A 27,718-nucleotide genomic window follows, 5' to 3' on the forward strand; every position below is an offset into this window, starting at 1 on the left:
GGCCCCGGCGCTGTGGGGAATAAAGGCCTGCAGGCCAAGCCGCCCCAGCTGCGGTGCTTCTCTCACAGCTGCCTGAGCTGACCAAGCACTGGCCTTTCAGTATGCTCTTGGGTTCCTTTGCTGGAATGTTCTTTCCCTGTCTCGTGCTGGTTCCTCAATAGCTTCCAGTCTCCGTTCAAATCTCTCCACATCAGAGAGGCCGGCCGTGCCCCCCAACAGAGAACGAAGTCACCTGCACGCCGCCCCACCCGTGTCACTGCCTTCAGAGTTCCGCCAACAGGACACCCGTCTTCCAGCAAGAAACAAAGAGTGTGTCCCCCCAGGATGGCGGCTCCCTGGAGGGCGGGCTCCCCTTCAGCCACAGCACCACCGCGTCCCCACGGTCACCCCCCACAGGACCCAGTAAATACCTCTCAATGAATGAATCCGTGGCCCAGTGCGGTCCCCGTGCCCTCTCCACTGCCAAGGTAAGTGCCTCCCAGCATCAGAAAACCAAAATCCTGGCCTGAAGCCTGGCAGCAGAGTCTGAGTCTTTTCTCCAAATGGAGATTGGGGAGATTTGCCACAAAGCCAGGGTCTCTGTGACCCGTGACATTTATGAGTCACAGAGAGAAGCATGTGATTAGACGGCTCAATGATGGCAATTTCACTTTGTGTCAGACTTAGTGTGAATATTTATCATGGAAAAGACCTCAGAAGGGCGTTGAAACCCCAGCATTAAATCTATGTTTCAGCCTCAGATTCTGTCTCCTTCAGTGGCAGGTGTAAGCACATTAACTAGTTAGCGACACGACCACGGGACAAGGGCTGTGGCACAGTGTCCGTGGTCCCCACACTAACACTGAGTGCGGTTCTTGTTTCTCACTCTAGTTCCCAGGAGGGGGGTGAGTTCCGGTCCCCAAGGTCACCCATGGCGCCTGGGTCCGTTTCTGAGACACGGTGATTTCTAGAACACTTGATAAAGGGTGGGGGTCTCCCCACGTTGTGGGTATGGAGCCAGCGAGCATTTCACGGGGCAGAGTGAGCGGGCCTGGCGGGGCCCACGGAGGGCACCGGGGTGGGGGGTTGGCTGTGGCTCCTCAGAAGTGGCAGGGCAGGGGCGAAGGAACGGGCTTTAATGTTATTAATGATGTCAGTAAGTCACCCTTGCTTTCTCAACAATGTTCTTACTACGAAGAACAAAGTGTCCTCTTGATACCCCCGATCCTCAAAGTCCCTGGAGGCTGGCATTTCACCTGGGGAAAGACTTAGATTCACGGGAAATTTGGCCTTCAGGAAACGGAGCCCTTTGCCACCGGCCCGCCCTCCAGGGGCCCTGGGGAGTGATCCTGTCCCCCCCTGACCGGCGTCATCACTCTTCAGTCGGAAGCCCGGGCCTGAGGCGGGCGCGGGCGCTCTTCGTGCCAGGGGGCGCCTCAGAAAGGGCAGGAAGCATGAAGCTTATCAGGCGCCTCGATGCACAAGCCCTGTGCCATGCGGTGGGGAGTGAAGGGCGCGGGCATGAGGCAAATCACCCCAACTTCTCAGCAGCACACGGTCAGGGCCCGCGGTAGCTGTCCTCGTGGTTTTGGGAAATTAGAGCAAACAGAAGAAAGGCAGAGGAATGGGCGGCGGGGGAGCGTCTCTTCCCATGACAGTGGGTCACAGCCGGGGCCGCGCCTGCCTGGCTGAGCCCCAGCCTCCGCCGCCGTCCCGCTGGCGCCCAGGCCCTGGGACGACGTGAGACGACACGGTCCTCTCATTAGTGCCTAACTGAGGTTGTCAGTCACCTAACTGCTTCAATAAAATATAATTAATGAGGAAAAGCGTGTGGAGATGTTTACAGGAGCCGGAGGTCGCACACCGCGGTTTCTAGGTTCTTCCTGATAAATCATGTCCTGCCAAACGCTGTGTTGTTGTGTTTAGGTAAAGGGGGAACTTTCACAGATGCCGCTTTCCCGTCTGCCCTTTGAGATTAGGGAACAAAGATAATTAAAGGCTACTGTCTGTGCAGAAATGGGCCCAGGCACAGTCCAGGGCATAAGAGGAAGTTGCTGCTGGGAAGATGCAGGAGGGACATGAGGGGTGTGCAGCCCATGTGAGCCCAAGGCCACCTGGACAATTCAGAAAACAAGGCGCCCTGAGGTGTGCGCAGAAATAAGCGGTGCGGGGAAAGACCTCTCCGTTTCCCTGAATCTGGCTGACACCTTTTCCATGAGATTATCTGACTGTGGCCACTGCACCCACGTGGAGATATGGGCACAAAGTGGCCCCAGTGTCCTGGCTTCTGGAGGGGTGACCACATGCCTCAGACTATGATGAAAACCCAATATAACCAAAGCAACACTGGGGTCAGCACCTCCCCCAACACACACTCATAAGTGTCCAGAAAATATAGAAGTTACACGGTATGAAAAGCTGTGTGAGACTTGGGCTCACCGGCACATGCAGACCCTCCCTCAAGCTCATAAGGGTGTGTTTGCTGGTGTAAATGGAGCCCAGAGGTTGGTGATCAAGGAGGATCGCAGTGGCTGGCAGGTGGTGTAGACCCGGCCTCCTCCTATTTCTCTGCTCTGTGCACATGTGGTTTTATCTTCTAGGTCACCTCATGGTCACCTCATGGCTGCTGGAACTCCAGTCATCACTTCTATGCTCCACACAGGAAAAAGGAGAAAGGTGGGAGATTGAGGGGGGTCTCTCACAATGTACTTCCACATAATTGCATGAGTGACACCTTAATTGTGTGGTGATGCTTAGCTGCAAGGGAACCTGGAAAACAAGCCTTTTTGCTGGACAGGTAATTAGTCCCAAGTAAATCTGTGGATCTGTCAGTAAGAAAGGGTAAAAGAGGCCACCATGGTGACCAGTGGGAACGTGGCTCACCTGCTCTGTTCTTTACTTCTGAATAGGTTTGAAATTTTCCATTAAAAAAAATATATATTTTAATCCTCACCTGAGGGTATTTTTTCCATTTCTTTCTCAAAGGAAGTGGAAGGGAGGGAGAGAGAGAAACGTCAACGTGAGATAGACACATCGATCCACTGCCTCCCGCTCACACCTCGACTGGGGCAGAGCCCACAACCGAAGTACGTGACCTTGGCTGGAATTGAACCCAGGACCCTTTGGTTTGCAGGCTGACACCCTAACCACTGAGCCAAACTGGCCAGAGCAAAAGTATTGTTTTTAAAGAAGTGTTTTTTTTTATCTTTTAGACATCTAAAAATCCTGTTTGGAGGGTCCAGCCTTTGAGGAAGTCAGTAGGAATAAAGATTTGGGGCTCATGTGTAAACCAAAGTCTGCAAAACAGGTTTGTGACAATAAAACAGTTACTTTCCTAACTTTTCCAAGAGCCAGGATGTCATCTGGCAAGAATCTTTCATTGGAATGGCACTGGAACGTGTCCATCTGACCCCATCAGCACAGAATCTACGACGCCCAACATAAACCCTTGCTCAGCTGGATTCGACTGGCCAGGGCAGGCCTGGGCGGGCTGCTCCCCATTTATGGAAAGCCACTGGGGTGATATGGGGCTGGGGCTCGGCACCGTGCCGTTGGCTGTTGGCAGGTAAGTGCCTGGGCCACAAGAGGATGCAAGGCCAGAGGAGGAAGGCCACCACGTTTCTCTAGTCGCTCTAATTTACTGTCCATGGAGAAATGCCAGGCTGATGGTAACGATGGCGACTGCCACTGCGCCCCATCCACTGGTGAGACTCACCTGGTGAGTCAGTCTCAGGGGCGCATGAAGAACAGCACTGCCCGCTTCTCTCCGGAGATAGCGGCCATCAGGGGACCCGTCTCCAACGGCGGCCATCAGGGGACCCATCTCAGCCTCTAATCAGCTGAGGCCCTAACAGAGACAAGACAGGTCCCTGGGAGAAGAGAGGATTCTGGCACCAGGGCGCCTGCTCTGTCCTGGGGCTCCAGCCTGCCGGGCGCATTTCAGGCTCGCAGTCTCCAGGTCACGTGAGCTGACCCCCGAAAGCCGATCTGCCCCCGTATTCCCATCCTCCTGGCTCTCGGAGCTCCCTCCCTAACGCAGTGTCCACCCTGCTCCCGATACCCCACAGGGGTGGGCTCGGGTGCCATCATTTCCTTTTTGCTTTCGCTAAGTCGCACTCTTAGGGGCATCATCTTCTCTCCTCAGCGTAAGCTGCAAGAATCTGGAATGCAAACCTACCACAACGCAAAACCGGGCCTCTGTAAATATTTAAAGCTGAAAACCTTCTGAGGTACATCCCCAATTCCAAGATAAATAACCAGGACCTACAGACTTGAGGCGCGCTGTCCCTCCCGGGGGCACACTGCCTTGCCCTCCCCCTCTCCTTCCCCCGCAGGCACGCATCTCCTAAACGCTAAGGGTCCCCATGAGACTTGCAATCCGGGGAGCAACGGGCAGCAGCTTGTCCCTGGCTTACCCCCGAGCATGTCCCCAAGGCCCCCTTTTCCCTGACTTCCCAGCGAGCTGGCAGCAGCCCTGCCTTGGCTCACATCTTTCATAACATCTTTCGAGATCAAAGCCACCCCGCCTAGTCTCTCTCCTACTGCTTCTTCTGTCCTAGGCCTTCCTTGTTTCACTGTCCCCAGCTTTAATAAACGTTCTCTCAAAATGTAAGATAAAAAAGGACTGCAGTGCTCGTCCGGTGCTGACGAGTGTACGAGACCCTGTGCGAGGCAGCCAGCGAGTGGATTCTGCCTGGAGAGGCTCCGGTTCCTGCTGATGCTCCGGCTGCAGCTCCCACGTACGGGCCTGCGGAGCTCGCCACACGGAGACCATGCTCCTTGTCCAGCCCCCGGCTCCCCATGGCACAGGCGAGGCCAATATATGTCCACTCCATGGACTGCGTGTGCTGCGTGGAATACAAGCGGCATCTAAGGTGGAGTCTTAGTAACGCAGTCCTTACACTTCCACGAGGGTGGGAATCCGACTCACCCACCCATTCTGCCCCCACCCACTCAGCATGGCTTCCTGAGCACGTGCAGGCACCAGCTGGGCACTGCCAGCGCAGGCGCTAACAAGGCATGGGGCCCATTCGGGTGGAAATCATTTATCTAACAAAAAGGGTACTGTAATTTCCACATGTACCAATAAAGCTTTATTGACAAAAAGGCAGAGGGCCAGTTACAGTGGCCCTATTTCTAGTCCTAATCCAAGCTGTCAGCCACATTATGAGGTTTAAGACAACGGAGCACAGAGTGGATTTGATGGAAGCACCTAAAACGTCTGAAGTTACTAGGACTGTGAGATGTGGATTATCCCACCTCATCAGCGATGGAGGGCACCCTAGTGTTCCCTGGGCCAAGAGATAACACCACAGCAGAGGGAGCAAGACCTTTAAAAGCTAAGGGCTTAGAACCTTAGTAGCATTATTAACAATGCCAGATACACATCAATTACGCCGTGAATGCCAGCAAAAGGTTCTTGTACTGTTAGTAAATTAAGTAAACATTAATTTTTTCTCACCCTCTAACATGTTGATTTGTGTTGTGTGTTGTTACTAAGTAACAGTAATACAGTAGCTCCTGGATATAACTCACAGGATAACAAATCTTTTTCTCTGGGATTGGGAACCTCTGCTCCCTGGGGAGTCCCCAGCAATGTTTCTTTGTACAAAGCCTTGAGATTTCAGGCTGGGAGGAGGTGAGGGTGGACCCCCAGGCTCCCCAGAGGCCTAGGCTAGTCCCGGCACATCAGAGGCCCCTGTCTGAGCTTCAGGTGCTCCCCAGCAAGACCCCCACGTCCCCCAGGGATGGAAGACCAGGCACCGGTCTTGCTTTTCTCTCCAGGCACATGGGTCTCCTATTAGCCTCCTTCACGGTTTAGGGAAGACGGGTCCCGCTGGCCCATGACAGCACATGTGAGGACGCACTGAACAGTCCCGCCAGGTCACTGACATTCCCTGTGGAGAGCAGGCAAAGGCTCTGGGTCAAATACGATGGTAAAAGGATGTTCCTATGGGGAGACTGACTCAGAAAAAAATCAGAAGCAAAATCAGTGGCACTAATCACAGACTGGGCCCAGCAGGGGGCAAATGCCACTGTCCCCATGTTTCCTGCCCCGTGGGTCCTCCAGCAGTGACAAGGCAGGCAGGCCAGGGGAATGAGCCACTTCTGGGGAGCCTGGGGCCGTCCACACCACCCTCCCCCTCGGGGGCCTTTGTCTTGGTCAACTGGTCACTATGAAGTCAGGTGACAGGAAAACGGAGGGCTAATGCAGTTGACATTTCTGGAGAACGGAGTGCCCAGCGTTTGTCCCCCACCTCCCCTGAAATACACGGGCACCACTGAGTTTCTGCTGAGCGCTGGGACTGAGTCCACGGCTCTTCGAAAATGTCAGATTTAACAGCACAGGGAAATGTCGTTCAAGTCAGGAGATGAGAACCCAGGGGAGCTGAATTAACAACAGAGCACAACATTTTACAAGTAATAGGACCATGCTTCCCCTTTATGGGACACTGTTCAGGGACATATTTAATCTCCGGAGTTTAATGAACTTTCAAAACCACTCAATGAATCCTCATGGCCATGACAGGCATGTCGGGAGATAAATCCAGGCCTATTTCAAAGGACTGTGTCATTGCTGTTATTAGAAAAGGTTAATTCTCATACCCCAGGGACCCAGTTCCCTGGAGAATATGCACATTCTGTGCCTGTGTCTCCCGGGGTGCTGCCGCTGAGCAGGGTGCAAGTCCAAATCACAGACGCGAACGGATGGGTGTCTGCCTCCACGAAGCACGGGTCCCTCCACAGAAGCACCCAGCTCGGCTCACGGGCTGTGCTCACCCAGACCTCGCATTTTACAACATTTTACAAGTAATAGGACCATGGAGCACCCACAGTTCAAAGGCTTCCTGGCATGAGAAGTGGCCAGCAACCCTTCGTTTCCTAGTGACTGTGTCACCCCCGTGCCCTGGTCACCCTGTGCTCATCTGTCCTGGTCATCCCATGCCCCAGGCACCCCCCTGCCCTGGTCACTCCCCTGTCCTGGTCACCCCTGTGCCTTGGTCATCCCCCTTCCCCGGTCATCCCCCTGCCCCAGTCATACCTCTGCCCCGGTCACCCTCTGCTATGGTCATGCCCTGCTCCGGTCATCCCATGCCCTGTCACGGAAGGCTGTCTCCCCACTGTTTCATCACTGCCTTTTTGCTGGAGGCAGGGACAAGGCAGGGCAGCCGGCAGAAATAAATTCCCGGAGCCCTGCAGCCACGTGCTCTTCCCTCTGGCCTGCGGGCGGCACCCAGGGGCCCGCCTTAGGAAGGGTGCGGCACAGGCAGGCTAGACGCAGGGCGGCAGTTAGGGACAGGCAGTGTCCTCCACGGCCACTTCCATCCACAGGCTCAGAGGACAGTCTGCCGGAGCAAAAATACCATTTCCCCATGTTTTAACCTAAGAGCCATTCCGCTGACATCCTCCGAGGGACAGAGGCAGGGTGGCAAGTGAGTACGGGGATGCGGAATGAGGCACCGTCCCGCAGGAACCGGGCGGGCATCGCGCACGCTGGGTTGCTGCCAGGAAAGACCTTCCGCTCAGACAACCCAGGACCTGTGAGCCGAACGGGGTTTCCCCCGAAGGCTGTAGGAATGGCGCTTAGACTGGTGGGGACTCATGTCCAGCCCTGACTATGTCCCTTGGCCCCGTACAGTGTTCAGCAGGATGCATGGGGGCCAGGAGGTGGCCATTCTCACCCTGCCCATTCGTGCCCAGGGAAACCGGCTGTCCCAGGCCTTCCTCCCACGGCAGGTGTCAGGTCGGGCACCCTGCCCCGGCCCAGCCCACGGTGCCGCAGTGCAGGGGCTTAGCCGCCTCTCCCTACGTGGTGCTGATTCTGCCTCTCGGTAAATTGCTGCTCTCGTGGGCTCACTTACGTGGCAGGTCACAGAGTGGGCATATCTCAAGGGTGTTTTCTAGAACATTCTTTGAGCTTCCAAGTGCTCTGAGGCCCGAGGGCATGTCAGACTTTCAAACTGGGATCCCACAGGACAAAATGTGCCGCACAGGACAAAAAAAAGCTGGCAGGCAGCAGCTGCGCGCAGTGGTCAGGCCACTCCTGAGAGCCACGGCTCCTCTACGCCCAGCTCCTATTAATTAATAATGCCTCTTCAATAAGTAATTTTTAATTCCAAAGTTGTTTCAGAGAATTTGGGAAACGGGTACATTGAAAAGGGAGAAAGTAGCCCACGATGTCATGATCGAGAGCAGGGCTCCTCGGACCAGGCATAATTACTTTCTGGGCTGGGTCATCTGTGCCGTGGGGCTGCCTTGTGACCTGTAGGAGGTTTTGAAGCCTCGCTGGTCCCTCTGCACCAGATGCCAATAGCAACCCACCTCCGAATTCCTGACAACAGAAATGTCTGCAGACCTCACCACGTGTCCCCTGGGCCCAGCGGAGAAGTCCGGGTGCACGTGCCCAGCGTGCCATGTGGGCAGGCCCTCTCCCAGTCCTCTCTAAACGGTCATCAAACCAAATCACATCAAATATGCGTTTGACATATATCCATGAAGCACCTACTATGTGCCGGGCACTAGGTGTGACAGACACTGTGGTAAGAAAGACACTCACTTTTTCAAGGAAGCACACAGGCATTTAGGTGTGGTGCAGAGTGCTAAGATGTGCTTACTGGGACTGAGGGGGGCCACATGAGCAGCAGTGGCTTGGACAGGCCACCCCAATGGTCAAGGTGGAAAGCCACGTGCTGAGAGATGAGATGAGCCAGCCGAGGGAGAGGAAGAGAGAAGGCCTAGCCCCCACCTCCCATTGAATGCAGAATCACAGTGGGGACCCCCGATGACCACTCTGCCTCCAGGGCATAACCTCTGGCTATTTTCTGTCTCAGAAAAGAACAAGCAGCTCCACCAAGAAACCTTGATCGTTTAGCCAAGTACAACTCCGAGAGCTTTTCAAGTGCGTCCCTGCCTCCAACTCCTGCTGCTTAAAATATCTCCCAGGGGCAGAGAAATTCAAATGTAAACGATTTAACTTCCAGGCTGTTTATCCAAAGCCGCTTATAATTGTGGAAAACTGAAACAACTTTCCCGTCCAAATATAAAGAAGTGGTTGGAGACGGCGTGTTTGCTCACACACAGCATAATTAAGGTTATATTTAGGTATGTTTTGTTTTCATGAAACTGCTTCAGGAGATACTGTCAAATGAAGGAATCAGACTATTCAAAGTGTGAAACACGAGTGCGTGTCTGCGTGTATCTGAGTGTACACACACAGCACGCAGCGCTTGTCATATGTTAACACATCTGTCAGTTGTCTGTGACATATTTAAAAATAAAATTGTAGCACAACATAGAGTGAATGTGTGTTGAAAATAATAAGGTAGAAAAGTGGGAGCAGGCGTTGATAGGATGGCACAGGTAACACACGGCATTCATGAATAGGTGGGAACTGGATTTGCTAGTAGTGACTTGTCAATCAAAAGTCCAGCATCACTGTGCACCCAGGCCCCAGGTGAGCAGCCCCCACCAGCACCTGGGCCCCAGGTGAACAGCCCCCCACAGGCACCTGGGCCCCAGGTGAGCAGCCCCCCACGGGCCCCAGGTGAGCAGCCCCCCACTGGCACCCGGGCCCCAGGTGAGCAGCCCCCACCAGCACCTGGGCCCCAGGTGAGCAGCCCCCCACCAGCACCCGGGCCCCAGGTGAGCAGCCCTCCACAGGCACCTGGGCCCCAGGTGAGCAGACCCACATTACCTTGTGTGGGAGAGGCCACGCTGGCCAGATACATTCTGTTATCTCCATTTGGTGAGCAACTGGGCATAATGTTGACCGTGGAACATTAGTGTTCCCAAGCATCTTCCCAAGTGAGAGAAACTCACACCTGTGGACCCATGGACACGTGGGCCACGGTTCAGAACTGCAAAGACATGGGGCAGACCTGTCCACACGCTGGGGGATAGAAGCACCAAGGAACTCAGACATGGGAGCCATCTATGAGGTCAAATGTACACTTTATATGACCCTCACCAATATAATTTTGAGAGAAAGACGAAAAGTGCTCAAAGATGATGTACAGAGATACCCACTTATTAAAATTAAAACAACTCAAAGTAAAGGATATATACTTTCCTAGTTAAATGAAAACCATGGCCGTAGATATTAGATATGCCTGCTCTTACACGTTTCTGCTTATAACAGCGATTTTTAAGAGTTCTCGGAAAGACATGATCTGGTTGAAGTTTTCCCCTGTTACTTGATTGTGTAAAGGCCACATTGGAAAAAGAAAAAAGAGAAGCTAATAAGGAATTCCTCTGAGTGGCGGATGGATGGATGGCTCTGATTTTCAAAGGGGTACTTTCCGAGGTCGAGGCTCTGCTAATGCTGTTGGATTCACACTTCCTACCATCTGCCACTTTTGTTCTGAGCTTGAGTCATCCTGAGCAGGGACAGGCACAGGGCAAGGGGGGCTGGGACAGGAGAGCACACTTTCCTCCCATTTTATTAAAAAATCTCTAAGTGGATGTTTTTGTTTATAGTAAACTGCTGGGCTGTGTGTGATTATTTCTGCACAGCCTCAAACAAGCCCAGAATAAGTGTCCACAATTTTCTGCATTTGCTTTCTCCCTAAAAGCATATTTTCCTCCCTGAAATTTCAAAGCCTGAGTTCCTGATTGGGTTCTGGTGATGTCATCTATAAAATAAGCAGGAACTCACTAGGAGCGTCAGTCACACAAGTCCCAGTGACCTTGGGGACAGAACACTTGAGGCGTCTTTGAAAGACAAACCAGGGAGGGCTTGGTTCCCCAAGGCCGTCATGCCTGCTGCTGGCAGAGGCTGGCTGGAGCAGGTCTCTGGTATGTCCCCGCTTCCTCTCCAAATTTAAGATGCTGCATCCTAGGGTCTGCCTCGCCTACCCCTCCCAAAGTACTCCTCTGAATTTCCATCTGCCCCGTTCAGATGGTGACGATGTTGTGTTCAAATAATTGCTAGATTATGAAGGATGACAGCCCAGTGCTCTCATGGCCTTCACCCACCTTCCTGCCCTCCTGGGGGTACTTCTGATGGCTTCCTAAGCTAGGGTTCAGGAGAGAACATTTCTGATGCAACATAGCCCAGATGCCACACTGCTCTGTAGAAACCTACACTTTTCTGTCACCAAAGCTGTGGTGAGCCCACCCCCCGTTTCTAGCTGTTAAAAATCTCCAAGTTGTAGTAGCCGTGCGGGTGGCCCATATTGAGCCATTTAGCAGTTCAGATGGTCTTTAAAATGCATATCGTGTGACAGGGATCTGGGCCTGTGAATTACAGCTTTTTATTAGAACTGTCTTCCCTCCTCCTGCAAGAAGCGATCTTCTCATCTTTGCAACTTGCCAGCAACATCTTGAAGGATCCAGGGAGGGGCCCGAATGGTGGGAGGAGAGGTCCTGGAACAGGAGTCCCTGAATTGCCTGAGTTTGTACAAAGTGGGTAACACAGCTGTCCACAGACTCGGAGTCGCGAGGAGGTCTCAGCTCTGTCCTAGGCGGCCCAGGGTGGGATGAAACGGAGACACACACGGTGCCCATTCACCCATCGAGGGGCAGTAAAGGCATGAAGGTAGCTGCAAACATCAGAATGGGTACAGTGAGATGGATTTTCTTAACAGTCCAGCGTGGCATCACCTGGATGCAGCACAGAGAACTCATTCATTACAAGGAATAAATCGCTTAACGAGATTGGAAGCTCCCAGCAGCCTCCCGCAGGTGTGATGAAGTGAGGCGCGCGACGCTGTCACTGAGCATGAATTATGCAAAAATAATATCCGTAATCCCATCTCTCCCTGCGCATAGCTGCTTTTGTTGAATATTCAAAGGGATGGCTTCCCAGGACAATATCAAATTAGCCTGTGTAATAAGAAAAAAGTCTGCGATAAAATTACCTACACAACCGTTATCTGCATTAAGTCTCCGCTTTAAACAAAGGCCAATTATCGTCTGAGTTTCTTTGAATGACTTGTCCGCACACCAAGCTCTGCTACCTGCTCTCAGTGGTTTTTCTTTTCATTGCACGTTCTGAAGTTAACGCTTCACTTCCAAAACCGGCCATGGAATTCCAACGAAGTGTCCGGGCCCCGGGAACGGGGAGTGAGGTCCCCCAATCTTTCCACTGCTCCTTCAAAGGGTTCCTAACAGGCCAGCACACTCAAACAAGGCATTCTAATACCCCTATTTTTTTAATGCTTTATTGATTTTAGAGGAAGAGGAAGGGAGAGAGGGAGCGAGAAAAAGAAATAGAGAGAGAGAGAGAGAGAGAGAGAGATGGGTCGCCTCCTGCACACCCCCTACTGGGGATTGAGCCCACAGCCCAGGCATGTGCGCTGACTGGGAAGGGAACTGAATCGGCGACCTTTTGGAACATGGGGCAATTGCTCAAACAACGGAGCTACACTGGCCAGGGCTCCTTATTATTATGGTTTTATGTAGGGCCACCCCTGCCCTGTAAGTTAGGCTGCCCAGAGCGGTGGTGACACTACAATGGGGCAGGGGTGCGATATTTAAATGAGCATTCTGAAGGCCCCACCACACTGCTCTCACCGCCGGGAAGATGAGTCCCAAATCTGCTTAGTGACCTCCAGGGTCTGCCCACACAGATTCCAACGTTGGCTTAACTTCTATAAGTCACGCCTCACTCATCCAGCCTCCGTGGTATTTACCATGGGAAGTGCAGGGTAACCGCGCGCGACTGACCGCCAATTACGGCAGCTCGGTGCGGCGGGCTCGCCCATTCTCGACGAGGGAGCAAAGGTCCCCGGGCCTCACAGGGACCCAGCCAGGTGCTCACTGCACACCCTTGCATACTCCCTCTCTGACCGCCAGACCCTTTGGGGGAGCAGACCTTGAAACATATCCTGTTTCTAAGACCTGGATTTAATCTATTAACAGGAATGACACCCACCACGCCCAGGCAGGGGGTCTCTCTGCATTTGTCCCTGAACAATCTGCCCATCGCCACAACCCCCGACCAGGCATCTCCTGGTGGGACATCAAAAACCCCAGGCTCAGGAGGGTGGAAAACATGTTGGAAGTCACACTGCTGGGAGGGGGCCCTGGGATTTAAACACACATCTCTCTGAGTTGAAATTAAGCCCACAGAAGAAAATCATGCCTACATTCTGTGGATTGACCAATGTCAGTTTCCTGGTCATGATATGGACTCGAGCTGTGCAACAAGCTAGCAGCAGGGGAGACTGGGAAAGAGCCTCTCTGTAGTATCTTTGCAATTTCCCTGCAGTTCTATAATCATTCAAACTAAGAAGCTTATGAGTGAGATAAACCATCTTTTTATCTGTCTACCCAAAACTATGCACAGTGGGTTCAGGGGTGACCTCCAAAAAGGTAAGTCCACGTCACATCCCTGGAACCTCATGTCGCTTTATTTGGAAAAAGCATGTTTGCAAGTGTAATTAAGAATCTTGAGATAAAGAGATCGTCCTGGATTATCAGCTTGAGCCCTAAATCCAATGATAAGTATCCTTAGAAGAGACACACAGAGGGGTGACCTGCAGAAAAGAGAAGCCATGAGAAGACAAAGGCAGAGATTGGAGCGATGCAGCCACAAGCCAAGGACTCCTGGAGCCACCAGGAGCTGTGAGAGGAAGGAAGGAGCCTTGGCTGGGGCCTCCCTGGGGGCCCAGCCCTCGGACACCTTGATTTCGCAGCCTGTTCACGGTAGTTTGTTACGGCAGCCATGGGAACCTAATACACTGCATTTTCAAACTTCTAAAGGAAATAAACCTAAGTCCCAATGAAACCTTCAGAGCCGGTTTCCTAAATGTGTTGTTCAGATCAAGTAACATCAAGATGATATTAAAAAACCTAAAAGGCCAAAGTCGTCACATGATTTCTTATAAACAAAGGAACGTTTGAACCTCTTAACCACTCATGATGAGGCCACATCGACCTGCTTGTCAGACACAGTCATTGGTTTGGTGTCATATCTGAGTTGAGGGACAGAAGCCCAGCTTCTCTTCAGCCCAGGAGGAAGCATTCAGGCTCTTCTAGGAATTTCACTGGGGTCAGTGTTACCTATGGGGCAACAAGGGTTTTTTGGGGGGGGGATCGATTCCGTCTCTACACACACTGGAGAAGCTAAAGGAATGAGTCTCCATGCCCAGCAGGGTGGATGGGCCCCCAGGCCGAGGACTGTCCTGAGTGTCCCCAACACCCCCTAATCGCAATGACACCTGGAGGCCATTTGACAACCACTTTGTCCTGATCCAAGTTGCACGTGGCAGAGCCTTGGTGCTGAAGGTCTTCGGTCAGGCCAGGATGGAAGCGAGAGATGGTGACGGCAGGGTGAGGGCAGGAGGTGAGGCCCGATGGAGACCCTTGGCCACGTGGCAATTCAACCATCAGCTGACGTGCAGACGCAGGGGACCCTCAGAGGCCCGGAGCCCCCAGCAGCAGCAGCGGGGCCAGAGTGCCTCACTGGCATCACCAAAGTCAGCCCTGTTCCGGGCGCTTCCCCAAACTCCCATCCTCCTGCTTCAGAGTGAGCCACAAAGTCCTCAATAATTGCAGAGCACTGCTTGCAAAATATGTCACGCAGCTTCCCCTTCCAAATCCCGTTACCCTGGCAACGCAGACATGAGCGACAGAAGCCTCCATCACACACTGGTGGTGGGTGTGCTTCGGATTCCGGTCGTCCGACAGCTTCCCGCTTGCTATCCTGTGCTCACTGGTTGGGATGAAAGAGGCATCCTATGGCCACACAAAGCAGGCTTTCGACTCCGGAAACATGCACATCCGCGTCGGAACGACACAGAAAGGCTGTCCAACAGGGATGCTTGCCAAGGGACCTGCGGTGAGGCGTGGAGTGTGGGCGTGCCACGCCGCCTGTGATCCCGGCTTTGGCGTGTGCGTCTGGGTGGCTCAGTATCTCACCACGTCCCTGAGCCCATGTCCTTCGCCTGTGAGATGGAAATATTAGTGCCCTCTTCCTCTCTCAGGGCTCCCCTGAGAGTCTGTGCTAAGACAGATGGTTAGAATGGTGTGGGTCACCTGGAAGGGGTAGGAAGAAGGCGCTCACGCCAACCTCACGCTGGGGGAAGAACACACCGGAAGCAGCATGTTCCGAGGGGCCTCCCCCCCCAATCTAAACTCCCCCCAGATAGGAGTCTTCCACGACCCCTATGCCCCATGTCCACGCCTCCACTCCAGGTTCCTTGCCACTGCTCTCTCTGGCCTTGCCCCAGACTTGTCCTGCCTCCACTTCTGTACTGGGACCTCTACTCCAGCCTTGGAAAGCTGGCCTCCCTCCAGGCCTAGTCCTCCACGAAGATGAACCAGCAACTCTTGTTTTCCTCTGCTGGGGTCTCTTACAAGAGCACTCACATTCCTCGCCATGGAATTCCAGGGTAGTTTGTCCCTGTGGCCACATTCTCATGGATTCTACGCTCATCTCACCAACACCAATGGGACGCAGACAATAGAATATCACCACCCTCTCTACCACATATAACAGACACCACACAACTACAATTGTCCCCAGGACCACAGTCTCTACCACCATAACCACCACCATCACACAGCCACACCTGTAACCACTGCCATGTCTACCACTAGGACCATCACCACCACCACCACCACCATCTTCACTTTTATCACCATCACAATCATCATCATCACCATCACCACCACCATCACCTCCACTATGAAGTATGGGGCCACCACCACCATCTACAACCAGTCTTATCACAACCAATAACACCATCACCACCACCACGATCATCTCCATCACCATCCCCACTATGATCTCTACCACCACAATCACCACCACCATCACCTAACATTCCTTAGCCCTTAGTAGCTGTTCAGCAGCCTTCTGCACATTGACCTTATAAAAACTCTATTATCCTATTTTGCATCTGGGGTAAACTGAGACCTGGACAACCTAGGCAACTTTGCCCAAGGCCACGGGGGAAGGGAATGGAGGAGCCAGGACCTGGTCCAGGCTGTCTGACTCAACACTCTTAACCATAACCCCAGAGTGATCCCCACACTCTTCTCAGGACTCTGGGAACTCTCTGGGCTTGCCAGGTCATGTTACACAAACATGAGGGGGTGCCCTAGTCGACCTCACATCTCAGTCCTCTCCTCCCTGGCCATCGCCTCCTCTGGACAGCCCTCCCGGATCCTGGGCACAGAGGGCCGTCCTCCATATCACAGGGCTGTGCTCACTTTTCCACAGGCTCTCTCCCTGGGGGCCCCTGCTTTCCCACTGTCTGACCGCCAGCAGCAAGTTCCACGCCGGATCTGTGACAAGTGCTTGACGAATATTCAAAAGTTCAGAGTGGCAGATCTGTCCAAGCCCATGGACTCACCACCGTCAAGAGCTCCACGACCTCTGTAGCTCCGGGCTCTCCCCAGCCCTCCATGCGCACGCCAGCCACGTGCCCGCTCCCCCGCCCGGTCCTCCTGCTCTGTGCCTGCGGCCGCCAGTCTATCTCCAGCATGTCTGAGGATGCCCCACATGTTCAGCGCGAGCAGGTCGGAAGCATTTACACAGGCGCTCACGTGCACAGATTTCCCCAGCCGCCGCCAGGCATCTGCACCAACCACACCGAGCGCCAGGCTGCCCCAGTGTGTGCCAGGCTGCCCCAGTGTGTGCCAGCCACTTCACAGAGTGCTCAGCCACCAGCCCGGCTGGCAGCACCTGGAAGGGGGTTGTCCCTGTGATTGTGCAGGTCACACGACAGGCCCGGCGTCCCACACAGCCGGCCCGAGGTCACCTGGACTCAGGCGCAAGTCTGGAATAAGAATGAACAGGCCCGGCTTCTGCTCCTGTCCTACGAGGTCAGGGCAACACGCGGTTTCTGAGTTCTGTCTGTGCTTTTCTCCATGAAGTCTGAATGGTCCTGGGAGGCGGGACGACATTCACTACGAGAAGCTTAAAGAGCCTCCACTACGTTACCTGCACGGAACAGAGAGCATCAGTGCTGTTTCTAGAATAAAGGGGCCTTTGATAACAAGGAGCAGTTAAAGGGCACAGCCCGTCTCCCCTGTCCAGTGCCAAACGCGGGGCTGGCTGCCTCATGTGCAGGCCCCCGCGGGCCGTCAACTCAGGCCTTGGCTGCCCTGCCCGGGACTTGGCTGCGTGGCGGCCATGAGCACAGAGGCACAGGCCACAGGATGGGGTGGGAAACACGTGTGCTGGGCCTGAGCGGGAGCGGGAGCGGGTAACGCAGAACATGCCCCACCACGGGCACTGCCCACACCAGACATCACCACCAGCAGAAGTGTGGCCCCAGGCAGCCGAAAGTGCCAGCTTGTTAGAAAACTAGCCAGAAATCATGATTTCACGAAAAATATGATTAAGTATTGACACCTAAATGAGAAAACAAAGATCCGAGGCGCTGCACAGACAAACAAGCCACAGGCCCAGGTCTGACGCTGCAGGTCTGACATGTTAGTCCCGTTTCTAGGAATGGCAGTGCCCTGCGTGGCCAACCCCAGGGGCGTGGTGAAAGCAGGCTCATTGTGGGCCTGTCCTGCTCACGGCATAACCTGGGAGACAAGGTTTCCTCCTCGTCGTCTGAGGCCAACCGGCACCTGGCCGACTTGTGGGTGAGGCTGTGATGGGCCAGCGGTTGGCAGGTCCCACAGAAGTAGTGCCACCTCAGGCTTCCAGTGACCCATGGGCATCCCCGAGGTGCCAGAGGTCCAGTGGAAGGCACCGCATTTCGGAGGGGAGCCTGCATGTTCCAGCCTGAGGGAAGGCACTGAGATGCGTCTGCAAATACACTCACAGGAACTGCAGGCGCCCATGGGGCCAGCAGCCCAGGAAGGACACGCTGTATAAGGAAGGGGGGCAGGGCAGGCCCCAAAATGCTTGCCTGCTGGTTTTCTCCGGATCTGACATTGGTGGGAAGGGCTGGGCCCGGCCCTGACACAGCCGCCTACCTGTCTGCACGTGAGTCGGGCCACACCACCAACATGCAACCTCAGGACAGGCGACCGAGCCACACATGGGGGACAGGCCCCGGGAGGACGTGGTGCTGGCCCTCGGCGATGATCTGGCCGCCGAAGGAACCACGTGCTTCCTCTGGGGCAGAAACGTCGCCTGGCAAAAAGGTCAGGGCTGTGGACCAAACACACTGAATTCAAACACGAAAGCACAGCTCCCAAACGTGGGTTCACTCAGAGAGTGTCCTTTAACCCGAAAAGGGCGCTGCGTTTGTAAACACAAGCTGCCTGCCACGCCGCAGACCCAAGGCCACCTCTGAGTCAGCCTCACGAGGCAGGAGACAGGCGACTGGTGTTTCCAAAACTATAGCAGCACATGCAGGGCGGGCCGGGGTGGAGGGTGGGGAGGGGAGGATGCTCCCATCACGGAAGGAGATTTCAGATTCAAAATCTGTCCCCAAGATGTAGGAACCCTGCAGGAACCCTGTCCCCTGCCCTCCCGAAGCCTCAGGAGCTCAGCTCAGTGCTGCTGTAGAGGACCCTGGGTCCCACAGGAACATAGGGCTGGTTCTCCGGGCGGAACCAGGGACAGAGCTGGAGGCAGGCATGCTCACTGTGGGCACCTCTCGGGGCTGTTGTTCAAGCGCAGAAGGAGCCAGGGCTGAGAAGCCCCGGAAAGACAGAGGAAGGGAGCTTGGAGATAAGTGGACGGTCTACCTCTCCCACCACTGTCTGGTGGCCTTTCCCAGCTGGTTCGGCACCGCCAGGAAGACACCCATCCACAGGGCCTCCCCATTCCTGAGTGGGAGGGAGGGAGTGTTTACTGGATGCTTGCTGGATACAGGGGCTGTCCCAGGAAAAGAGTCTCGGACCCCCACTGGCCCCCAGGACTGCAGGGTCCCAAGCTGGTCTCCCTGGAGATGCTGCAAGGTGGTGAATGGTCCATGACCTCCACACCGAGGGCACCCACCTTCTGTTCCCGCCATCCCTGCCAAGGTCTGTGCAGCCTGGGGCCAAATCAATCAAGGCAGCCCCGAGGTCTCTGCAGGCTCAGAGCACCAGGCAGCCATCCGATTACACGCTCCAGTGCCCAGCCCACTTGCTCCAAACAGAATGAATCCATTCATTAACAACACTGCCAATTAAAAAGTAGGCAGGCTCCCAAATAAAAAACCCAAGCCTCACGTTCCCACCGTCCCCAGGAAGCCCGCTTGGTGACCACCAGCCAGCGTGGCCCCATCCCAGGAAGGACAGACAGGGCTGAGCAGAGAGGAAGGACCAATGGTGGGCACCGTTCTGCTCCCACAGTGGCCGGCGGTGGCTCATTGTACCCGAACCCTCACACCTTCAAGGGTGCGGAGCCCACCACAGCCCACTCCACGCCAAGTTTTATGGAGTCATTTTGTGGCCTCTCATTAAAGAGCTTAATATCCAAGCGACAGTGGGGAAAGCTGCCTTCTCACGACAGTCTCTAAAAACAACATTGTAAAAATTTACCACTGGGCTATTTACAAAGCCAGAGCTGTAATCGGTACTCAGACGATCGCAGGGGATCTCTTGGAGCCCGGTGGAAACAGTGACGGGTATGGGGCGGAGGCCTGCCAGTTCCAGGAGGGCACGGTGACACAGGCGTGCAGGCCCCTGGACGCCCCGGCCTTGGAGAATGCACCGCGCTGTCCACCAGCTCGTCCCTGTCCTGTGCACCTCACACACGTCCCCATCTGTCTTTATCCCAGAGGTGTGAGCTCCCAGAAGGCATGCAAGCCCCTGCTGGTGACACAGAACGGCGACCCCTCCATGGGCCCTGAGCTCGGTGCCCGGGGCACTAGATGCTCGGTGGCTGGGCACAGGGAAGAATGGACAGGTGCAGAGCCCCTCCTCCCTGACTTCACACCTGGACCATCGTCCTGTCTGGGACCCTGGCGTTCCTGGGTGCACTCAGCACCCGCTGCCTCCTTCACACGACTGCCAGAGGCCAAGTGACAAGAGGAGTCTTTTCCTTTTCTGGACGAGAACCGACAGACAGACTGGCGCTCTGCAGATCAGAGGGAGAAGGCCATGTGTGCTTCTGACTCGTCCGCTCAGATCGTCAGAGCTGCGTGCACTGCTCCAAGGAAAATCACTCCTTGTAGCGATTTACAAATACCCACCAACACGTGAGAGCTGCTCCCGTCTGCCAATTTCCCAGGCCCGGCTCTTTCTGACACGGACGGTCATGAAAGCTGAGAGGTTTCCCTCCTCCCCAGCCCAACCCGCTGATGAGGCCATGTGTGCTCAGGCTGCTCAGCAGAGGGCCTAGAAGGGTCCAGAAGGGTGTCCAGAGCACCAGGCGAGCCCTGCGCTCCAGGCAGGCGGACGTGTAAGCTCTGCATGGGCTCGTCGCTCTGAATCTCAGCAAGACAAACGCCCCCAGACCCTGGGAGAGCCTCGTCTCAACACGCCCACTTCCTCAGCTCTGTGACCCGGGGGACACCTGCTCACGTACAAGTCTCCACACCGACGTTAGACCCGCGCCCACAGGACGCCCCGTGCGTTCCTGGAATCTCAGTTCACCCACACCTCTCCCCCGATTCCTCGTTACATTTTAACTCTGGTCCTTTCTGTTGGACCCCTGCTGAGTTGAGAGCAGACACCCACATTCTTGGTGACACGTTTAAAATAATCAATCTGCATGTGCGGAGTCCTTACTTATCAGGACAGTCTACCCAAACTGAGTCTGCACGCCTTGGATTGTCCTGGTTGTTTTTCAACAGATTCTGTAAAGATGTTTTTCTATTTTGTGCTAAATGCAGAAACCACAGGCTCCAATATCTGGCCCAGAGCTGAGCCCGAAGGAGTGACTTTGTGCTTCTGGAACCCTTCCCTCGATGGCCTCTCGGCCCTGTGGCTTCCCAACCGGACCTTCACTGCTGTGCTGTCCCATGACCATGGTGCTCCCGGCCTTCAGCTCCTGGTCAGAGCCCTCTGCCTGGCTCATAGCGAACAGACGTAAATGACAGCCACCAGGAATGGCTCACGGAGGCAGGGACTCAAAACTCTTGACCGCAGCTGGCTCTAGTGTCCTTGTCTGTGTGGCACATGCCCACCCCAGCGGGCACCTCTTCTCCTTCCACTGAAGGCTCTGTCCCACCACCCTCCTGTGCCCTCACTCAGAGCCCCTCAAGGGTCAGGAGCTCCTTTACTATCATCCCACAACTCCGGTGTGCTCAGCACGGGGCCATGCGGGTTGGGGGTACACCTTGGTTTCCGGTGCTCCCTAACAAATCCAGAGCTCACGTCTTGCTTCCCCAAGACACCGAATCTACAGAGAGACTCTCGGCGGCAGCCTCGCTCGGGTTTAATGACTGGCTGTAGCTTGGGTTCAATGAGAAGGGAAACTTGTGTGGCGGTTCCCTTTGACTGGGAACTGGGATTCTGCCAGGAGCCCCAGATTTCAGCTTTTGGATGTCATTTGTTGTTCCTTCCAAAAAGTCGTCGTCTCTGTCCCTGTCCTTTGTGCAGGAGCTGTTTGATCTGTTGTCTTGGGGGAGCTTATTACGGCTAATTACTCAACAGAGACTCCCTTCCAAGGCCCCTTCCTCCGCAGTGTCATCTCCTGGGGGTCGCCACTGTCTCAGGAGTTTGATTTCGCTCCATCACCGCCCGGCTTTCATCAAGATGCACGGCAGACTCTGGTGGGAGCAGTTAGAGCAAAACAGAGCCTTTGCGTGTCCTGCTTGCCGTCGCAGCCTCTCTCCAGCTGGAGACTGAAGCACTGGGAACGGAGACGCCGCCCACGCCCAAGGAGGGGCTGCCTGGGCCAGCGACATGGCTGCACGCTTCCCGTGCCCCTTTGTGGAACGAAACAAAGGCCCTGGCCCAGCCCCCGAGCCCTCCGAACGCCATGCTGGGGCGGTGAGAACAGGCCGGCCTCTGTTGCGGGCCATGCATCCGTGCACAGGGAATTAAGGAGTTTTCAAGGCCAGTGTTTCTCATGTGAACCTGGCGCTTGGGCCTACATGCAATTTACTGCAGGTTTTCCCAGGAAGGAAAGTGGGGAGTGAGGCACACACACACATGCACACACATGTACACGCATACACATACACGCGTGCTCATGTACACACACGTGCCCCCACACGTAGACTTTGGGGGGGTGCAGGACAGTGGTACTAACAAGCGGGATGACCCTTTGTTGCACGGGACAGTGAACACAGAGCCAGTAGCCGGGTCCAAGGGCCTTGTCCCATGGCGGCGATGTGTGAGCTCTTTGTTTCCTTCTGAAAAGAAAACTGAGATGAGAAGTCACGGACCAGAAACCTCCCCTGGAGTTAATGAACCCTGCTGCCAGGGAGGAAGTATGGGCACGTTCCTCTGCTGGCCGACCTCGGCCCCTCTGCACGCTCTCTCCGCTTCCCGCCTCCCCGCCGACCTCTCCAGGCTTAGGATGCGGGTGCCGGCGCCGCTGAGCCGCCCGCGCTCTAACGGGGGCAGCGCGGCCACAAGCAGGGGCCGCTCTCCTCGGACCTGGGCTGGGCCTCGAGGCGCCTGGCAGGCCGCTCCCGCGGGCAGGCAGGGCCTGCGGCTTCACGGGGCCTCCTCTCCTTCAGCTGCTGCATCAACGGCACCGCTCCCTTTGGTGAGAGTTAGGGTCTGGCCGGCCAGGCTCACTGCTGCCTTCAGCCTTCAACAGCCGGCCGGGCCTTGAAAAGGGAGCAAAGGTGGTCTTGAGACAGTCTGGGCGGGTCTCGGTGGGCAGTGGGAAAGGGCCACGCACGGCCTTCTGTCTCCTAGAGAAATGCAGGCATCAGCTTACAAGGGCTGGATTCGGGTTCACTAACCACAGTGTCCTCATTCCGGCAGCCGAGAGGCTGGAAGGCAGCTGAGGGGAACCCACAGTGCTCAGCCTTCATTCAGCAAATATTTACAGAACGCTCACTCTGCTGGGGCCCTTTAGGAGGCTCTGGGGACACGGTGGGGACACGGTGCAGACACGCCGGCATGGGCCCCGCCCGCCTGGAGCCACAGTGGACAGGACACACGCTAGGCTGCGGGAATGAAGCTGGGCTGCAGCCTGTGTGCCGGCGGAGGGCTCGGTGCCTGGGAGCCGAGGGGCAGCGGGAGAGGGTCTTGTGCCCACACAGGCCACTGGGCTGTAGGAGGGCGGCTGACAGCACCACTCGTGCTGAGCGAGCGGCTCATAGGAGAGGCTTCCAGCAAGGGTCCGAGGCCTCCATGCAGGAAGCCCTCCTGGTGGTTCAGCTCTGGGTTGTCCCCGAGCCCCAGCCCCAGCCGAAGGTGACGAGTGCTCTGGATCTGCTAATGTGAACGCCTCTCACTGGGACGAGCACTTGCAAGGAGATTCCACATTTAGTTCCAGATTTCTGGCTTCTTCCATGAACCATGGCGATCTGGCAATGCCAGGCCACATTCAGTGCTGCCGTGACCACCTGTGTGTCCCCTACGCCGGGTCGTGACTGTCCCGTTTGTCAGCCCCCCCCCCCCCGGGACTGTCTGGCAACTGCTCGAGCCCAGGATAAGTGGGCAAGAGAGACAGCTAGAGTTCACCCCCTCCAGAGCTGATGACAGCTCCTTACACGGGACTCACAACAGAGGGAGGGGACAGCTTCCGGGGACCTGAGAAGCTGGGGAATCCCAACAGTCCAGGGCAGGGGCAACTGCTGGAGTTAGGCCTTGGTCAGCCACATCCTTCCTTCTAGGATGTCCCATCATACTCAGCGCTCAGAGAAGCTGAGAGAGACACTCTGTGTCCATGGAGAGAGAGGACCAATGTGACAGGAAAGGCAGGGGCGGGTTTCCACCTGTTTCTCACAGGGGGTTCCGAGGTAGCGGTGCTGGCCACACCTCACCACCGCAGACCTGTCCGAGGGAGCCCACTGCTGGAGTGGGGGTCGTGTGAACAGGCACCCCAGCGCCTGACTCTGGGGAGCGATCCCCTGAGACACCCGAAGAATCCAACTGTCTGGAAGTGTCCTCCTTTCTCAGCACATGTGGTTCTTGTAAGAACATCTCTTCCTTCCAAACAGCTGCCAGAGGGAAGAGGCTAACTGTAAACAACCTCCCTGAACTTTATTTCACGTCTTTCAAATCTACCCAGTTAATCCCAGCCTAGATCCAATCTGCTGACATCTCCCAAACTGGCTGCTTTTCAGTTGCTTTGGCTTAATTTTTTTAAGGGATATTTTCTAATAGATGAAAAAATTCCTTTTCATGCTTCACTAATGCAAAAACAGCAGAACCAATTTAGCTCAAACTTCCTCAATAGCTTGTTACAATCCTAATTAAAATATTCACATACGGCACAGGCTTTGGGGGACAGCATCGCACTGTCAGTCAAATTCTGGCTGAGTATCTATAACCAGCTACACAGAAAAGCAATGGCGCGCTTTTCACTCTTTGTTGCCTCTGGAAGGAGATGCAGAAAGACAATTAATGGTGAGGGCGGTAGAGCAAGGGGCACCACGCTTCTCCACTTGGCTGAACTCGCACACAACTGGGCAGACACTCGCCGGTCTTGGCTGAACCGGAGGGGGGAGCGCCGGGGACCTCATTCCCTGGGATCTCAACGCTGGAAGTGGCCATGTTGCGGGGTGGGGGTGCAGGCTCCTGGATGACCGAGCGTCACCTCTGGCCTTGGTACCTTGGACAAGGGGTAAACCCTGCCCACAGATGTTGCCTCGTCTATCCTAGGGAAGAGTGACCCTTCCCACCCAGAGACAGTGTCTCAGCTCACACTGGCATGTGCCCGATGCTCTTCACCGTCGCCACATTTTATCATCCCACTGCGACAAGCGCCCAGGTAAACAAAGGGGAGCTCTTGGAATAAAAAACATTAAGACAGAAGTAGCTTCAGCTTTCTGGAAAGGAGCTTTGGCCAATTGCGTGATTCACTCTGCACCTCCTGAAACAGCAGCACACCCTCCTGATAGCACTGGTCACCTCCAGATGGACCCACCAGCACCTGGTCCACAGATGCCAGTGTCCTCACGGCTGCGAGGAGGGCAGGGTCATTCTCCTAATTTCCTAATGCTTCTTGGCTCTTCTGACTTCTGTGTATGTGTGTGTTTGTGTGTGTGTGTAGACAGACGCATAGCCAGATACAGGCATAGACAGATAACTGACAGATAGCTATGTACATACATAGATGGATGGATGATTGACACAGGAGACAGACATACAGATGCATAGAGGCATAGATAGATGGGTGACTGACCGAAGACAGACACAGAGCTCGACAGATGCACAGATAGAAGACAGACACACAGACGTGTATGTCTCCCACACAGGTGTGCACACGTCTAGAGGAACTTCCCTCTGCTGTATAGCTACTATTTCTCCGTGTTCTCAGCACGCACGTCTCAGCAGCCCCGTTTCTCCTCTGAGAGCAGGAGACCAGATGGCTGAGCGTGTGGAATGGAACGCTCCTGGTGAGGCCAGGCAGGCGCTCAGGGGGACGCTGTGGCTTCTACTCCAGACATACGTGCTTCTGTGTCATTGTCGGTGTTTGTCTTACATCCAAAAGTCTCCAAAAGAGGAAGGCCTCCCTGCACCTGCGCCCTCCCCTTGGTCCTCCGGGGTCACTTCCAAGCCCGAGGACAGGTGAAGTCCCCAGGTGACGACCGTGTCCCACCCTCTAAATGTGCCCTTGTCCTGCCGGCCAAGGTGGGATGAGTGGGGGCCCCTGCTCCAGCCTTTCAAACTTCTGCTTTCTTGGCCATGGCCTTGACTAGGGGCTCATGTCAGGGTCTGCTGTTTCCTGGGGAGGTCCTCAGTGTTGACTACCTGGGCCTTAAAGGATTTGGGGCTCTCTGCTAAAGGGAGAGAAATTCCTCCCTACTCCAGGAATATGCCACATTTGAGAAGTTTATTCTCAGAGAGGCTGCGGCATCAGACTGCTGAGTGTGAAGCCAGAACCCCGGAGCCAGCAAGAGTGAAGTCAGCGCTGCTTTTCTTTGTGAGGAGATGGCCTAGAAAATGCCATGCCTGCCTCGTAGTCTGGCAGCAACGCTTCTGAACAGGGCAGTTCTAGGGCTGGGAGCTGCCTAGGGACCGCCCGCCGGGGCTCCCCTCCCCTCAAGGGCCCGCCCTCGCCTCTGTCCAGGATGCCGCCATGTGCAGGTATCTCGCTGAACTCTAAACACGAATTCTCCTATTGACCTTCTCAAGGACCCATCACAGTGGGTAGTTACTTCTAGTTAACAGCTCAGGAGACTGTTCAGAAGGTTCAGGTGCAAATAAAAGGGAACCTTGGAGCTCAAGGACCAGTGTGTGACCCGGGTCCAGCAATGTACCTTCTTGCTCTTCTTTCCACCCACAAGCGGCCCGAAGGGCCTTCCAGATGCACAGAGCAGTGACACTCAACCCTGGCAGTGTTGACACTGGGGCCTGTTGGGGGGTGTCCTGGGCACTGGGGCTGTTTAACCACATCCCTGGCCTCCACCCACCAGATGCTAGTAACACCCTCCCCTGTTGAGACAACCAAAAATGTCCCCAGGCACTGCCCCGAGGGCAACGTCACCCCTGGTGGAAACTAGGGCCATAGGGTCTTCAGTCTCTACACCACTGCTGTAAATTACTTGCTCCCCACGTCTACGGACCCCCAAATAGTCTTCCAACACTGAGACTGCAGGTATGTCCTCTAAACACAAGGGGGGTGGTGTTGGGCTGGAAAACCGCCATCTGTCTTGTGCTCTAAAACATTTCACAAGAGCCACCCAGCTAAACCGGTCTTCATTTTCAGATGTTTCTAAAGTGCTTCTTCCAAGCTCTGCTGTGCAGGGCTGCCGTCTATTGGGGGTGAGCTGGGGAAACTCGTCCATCAACTTTTACAGGGAAAGAAAGATGAAAGAAGCAGAATTAATGTGAATTAAGAGCCGGGCTGCAGGAGTGGTTAATTTGAAGGGTGTCCCCCGTCAGTGCCGTGGATGAAGTCCCGCTGTCTAGGAGGACCCTTCCCCGAGGAGCCCAAGCACATTAGGCAGTTTACAAGGTAATGAGTTAGGTGACGGAGCTGGAATGAATTTACAGGCATCAGGCATCACGTAATCCGTGAGGACCTGACGGGTTGCTGGAGAGTCTAAAGTTAATTTTAGTGGAAGAGGCGATGTGAGATGGGGTTGGGCTGCCTCAGAGAGGCCTGTGAGCGGCAGGTCCCAGGCCCCGGTGGCTTTGGACCCCTAGGTACCATGTCTGAGACCCTGAGACCACCTCCCTTGGGACCAAGCTTTGCCTCCAGGGGAGGAAGAAGCAAAGTTGTCATTTATGTGCTGCAGAAACCTACGAGGTGTGGGAGCAAACTCAGGGAGCGGAGCTGGGCAGGCGGGGGAAGTGGGGAGGCCCACTCAGGTAAGGGACAAGGAGCCTGGGGGCTGCGAACGTGGTGCTCTTCATCTGGTCACAGCAGGGTTAGGGGGGCAGCGCTCTGGCCCTGAAGTGGTGGGTGAGCAAGGAGGGGGGACCTTAGGGTCCCTGGGGTCTGGCAACCCGGTGGGACCAGGCAGAATAAGTTGACCTCCTCGCTCATTGCACTTTGAGCCTTCCAGATTTGCACAGTCCTTGACTTTCTGTGCCAGGAGCTGAGAACGGAAATTTGGTGCCCGTTGTCGCTGTCATCATCACAGGTGTCAGGTGACCTGCTCTGTGCTCAGATGGACTCAGAAGAGCAGAGAAAAGCAGTCAGCTGACTGCCTGGAAGTGAACGTAACGTGTGGCAAAGAAGGAATGGAGGTCCAGAATATATAAAGAGCTCCTACGAATCAACAAAAAAAAGCCAAACCACCCCAAAGACTATATTCATCCAAGAAGAAGTGTAACGGTCAATATAAAGCATGAAATGGTCAATCCTACTAGTTATCAA

General features: G+C 54.9%; 1 protein-coding gene across 1 annotated transcript in view; it reads right to left on the reverse strand.

The window, feature by feature from the left end:
• CDH4 (cadherin 4) overlaps window positions 1–27,718 on the reverse strand; it is a 346,064-nt gene that overhangs the window by 265,072 nt on the left and 53,274 nt on the right. The window lies entirely within an intron of this gene.

This window comes from Miniopterus schreibersii (genome assembly GCF_964146895.1).
Source record: "Miniopterus schreibersii genome assembly, chromosome: 10".
Taxonomy (NCBI): domain Eukaryota; kingdom Metazoa; phylum Chordata; class Mammalia; order Chiroptera; family Miniopteridae; genus Miniopterus; species Miniopterus schreibersii.